This window comes from Equus caballus, chromosome X (genome assembly GCF_041296265.1).
Source record: "Equus caballus isolate H_3958 breed thoroughbred chromosome X, TB-T2T, whole genome shotgun sequence".
Classification (NCBI taxonomy): Eukaryota; Metazoa; Chordata; class Mammalia; order Perissodactyla; family Equidae; genus Equus; species Equus caballus.
In genome coordinates, this window is record NC_091715.1 from 68,993,647 (window position 1) to 68,997,523 (window position 3,877).

The window sequence follows — 3,877 nt, forward strand, 5'->3', positions numbered from 1 at the left end:
CACACAACTCTGGGTTCCCAACCACAGCACAGCCTGTGGCCACAGGGAACCAAACAATAGCAGAGGTGGGGTCCTACCATTGGGACCCCCCAGCCACAGCCCCAAAACCCTGTAGCATCAGCAGAGACATGCATGCATCTCTGGCCTCCCGACAAAAATGCAGCCTGCATCTCCAAGGAATCAGGCAACAGCAAAGGCAGTGCCCCATGCACCCAGCTTTCCCCCTACCCTCTTCCCCTACCATGGAGGCAGTTCTTATGACTCAGGTGATCCTGGACGTGACAGAGGCATCCTCCCTTTACTGTGCCCCTGGTGGCGAGGCCAGTGACTGCAGTGACACTGGCAAGAGCAAGGCATCAGTGACCCCCAGAGGTGGAGACAGCAATGATGAGGGTACTAGGGACACCCCTAGTAGAGTCAGTGGAGGGTGGAAAGTGACAATACTCAAATATAGCCAGACACAGCACAGGAAAAAGAAGCCAAAAACTGGTGCTATAATACCATGTACTGAAAAACAATAGAAAGGCTTCTAATCATTAACTTGTTGAATAGTTAGAGTCAAAGCAAACAGAGGTATGCGTAAAGAAGAAAAGTGTTTGCTATGACAAATGTGCCAGCAGAGGAATAACTCATCAAGCACCATGAAAAGCCACGGGAACACGGCATCACAAAAGGGAAATAACAATTCTCCAGAAACCAAACATAAAGTGGTGGAAGATTGTGATGTAACTGATAAAGAATTCAAAATAGCTGTCATGAAGAAACTCAATGAACTACAGTAAAACTCAGAAAGACAGTCCAATGAGCTTGGGAATAAAATTAGTGAACAGAAGAAATACTTTACCAAGGAGATTAAAACTCTAAAAAAGAACCAGACAGAAATTCTGGAGCTGAATAAATCAATAAATGAGATGAAGAATGCATTAGAATGCATTGAAAACAGATCAGATCATATGGAAGAGAGAATTAGCAAGCTTGAAGCTAGAAACCTAAAAAATCGTGCAGCTAGAAGGAGAGAGAGAACTAAGATTTTTAAAAAATGAAGAAATTCTATGAAAATTATCCAACTCCATTAGAAAAGGCAACCTAAGGATATCGGGTATCCCAGAAGGAGAAGAGACAGAGAAGGGAGCAGAGAGCTTATTTAAAGAAACAATAGCTGAGAACTTCCCAAACATGGGGAAGGAACTGGATCTACAAGTCCATGAAACCTGAAACAAAAGCACAAAGTTGCACAAAACTTTGAGCAAGATGATGAATAGAATCAGAAAATTGCAACTCTGTGTCAGAATAGGTTGGTAAACATTTCTAACATACAAGTTTGAACGGAAAGGAAGCATTAATAATAACTATAACCACTTCAGTTAGGTAAAAATTCTCAACATAAAAAGGGATAATTTGTGACAACCAAAACAGGGCGGGGGAAAGAGGAAAAAGATGGAACTTGTACATGCAAATGAAGATAAGATGCTATCAGCAGAAAAAGTACTATGTCATCTATGAGACCTTTTATACAAACCTCATGGTAACCACAAGACAAAAATTTAAAGCAGAGACACGAAACATGAAAAAGGAGGAAACTGAGAAACATGTCACAGAAAACCACCAAACTGAAATGGCAGACAGAAGCACAAGAGAAAAGAAACAATGGAAATACAGAACAACCAGAAAACAAATGATAAAATGTCAGTGCTAACTTCTCATATATCAATCATCACCCTAAACGCAGACGGATTGAATTCACCAATCAAAAGACACAGTTTGGCTAGATGGATTAAAAAATAAGAACCAACGACATGCTGCCTCCAGGAGACCCATCTCAGCTCTCAAGACAAACATAGGCTCAGAATGAAGGAACAGAAGATGATACTCCAAGCAAATGGGAACCAAAAGAAAGTGGGTATGGCTATACCGATATCAGACAAAATAGACTTCATGCCAAAAAAGATGACAAAGATGGCCATTGTATAATGGTAAAAGGTACATTCCACCAAGAAGAACTAAAATTTGTTAACATACATGAACCCAACATAGGAGCACCAAAGTATAAAAAAGCAACTATTAATAGACCTAAAGGAAGAAATTGACAGCAACACAATAATACCAGGGGATTTTAACACCCCACTTACATCAATGGATAGAATCCAGACAAGAAGTCAACAAGGAAACCTCGGCCTTAAATGAAACATTAGAACAGATAGACTTAATAGATATACAGAGAACATTCCACCCAAGAGCAGCAGAATATACATTCTCCTCTAGTGAACACAGAACATCGTCAAGGATAGACCATATGCTGGGCAGCAAAACAAGTCTCAATAAATTTCAGAAGATTGAAATCATATCAAGCATCTTTTCTGACCATGATGGTGTGAAACTAGAAGTCAACTACAAGAAGACAGCTGGAAAAGTCGCAAATATCTGAAGACTAAACAACATGCTGCTGAACAACTGTTGGATCAATGGAGAAATCAAAGCAGAAACCAAAAAATACCTGGAGACAAATGAAAATGGAAATACGACATACCAAAATCTATGGGATGCAGCAAAAGTGGCACTAAGAGGGAAGCTTGTAGCAATATAGGCCTACCTCAAGAAACAAAAAAATCTCAAATAAGAAACCTAACACTACACCTAAAGGAACCAGAAAAATAAGAAGAAATGAATCCCAAAGTCAGTAGGTGGAAGAAAATAGTAAAAGTTAGAATGGAAATAAATAAAACAGAGACTAAAAGGTCAACACAATGGAGTGATACAAGTGAGAGCTAGTTCTTTGAAAAGATTTTTTAAAAAATAGACAGGGGCTCGCCCAGTGACAGAGTGGTTAAGTGTGCACATTCTGCTTTGGCGGCCCGGGGTTCGCCGGTTTGGATCCTGGGTGCGGACATGGCACCGCTTGGCATGCCATGCTGTGGTAGGCATCCCACATATAAAGTGGAGGAGGATGGGCACGATGTTAGCTCAGGGCCAGCCCTCCTCAGCAAAAAGAGGAGGATTGGCAGCAGTTAGCTCAGGGCTAATCTTCCTCAAAAAAAAAATTGACAAACTTTTAGCTAGACTCACTAAGTGAAAAAAAGTGAAGGCTCAAGTAAATAAAATTTGAAAGAAAAGAAGAGAAAATACAACAGAAACCACGGAAATACAGAGGTTTTTAAGATACTACTATGAAAAGCTAACACCAACAAACTGAGTAACATAGAAGAAATGGATAAATCCTTAGAATCATACAACTTTCCAAAACTGAATCAAGAAGAAGTAGAGAATCAGAGTAGACTGATCACTAGTAAGGAGATGAAACAGTAGCCAAAAGTCTGCCCCCTCCCAAAAAATGTTTAGGAACAGATGGCTTCGCTGGTGAATTCTCCCAAATATTCAGAGAAGATTTAATACATAAATCATTCTAAAACCCTTCCAAAAGGTTGAAGAGAAGGGGACACTTCCCAACTCATTTTGCGAGGCCTGCATCACCCTGATAGCAAAACCAGACAAGGATGACACAAAAAAGGAAAATGACAGGCCAATATCGCTGATGAACATAGATGCAAAAGTCCTCAACAAAATATTAGCAAACTGAATGCGACAATACATAAAAGGATCACACACCACAATCAAGCGGGATATTCCAGGAATGCAAGGACAGTTCAGCATCCGTAAATCACTCAGTATGATGCACCACATTAACAAAATGAAGAATAAAAATCATATGATACCTCAATAGATGCAGAGAAAGCATTTGAGAAGATTCAATAGTCATTTCTGATACAAAAAAACTTTCAATAAAATGGGTATTGAAAGAAAGTACCTCATCGTAATAAAGGCCGTGTATGACAAACCCATAGATAACGTACTCAATGGTGAAAAACTGAAAGCTATGACC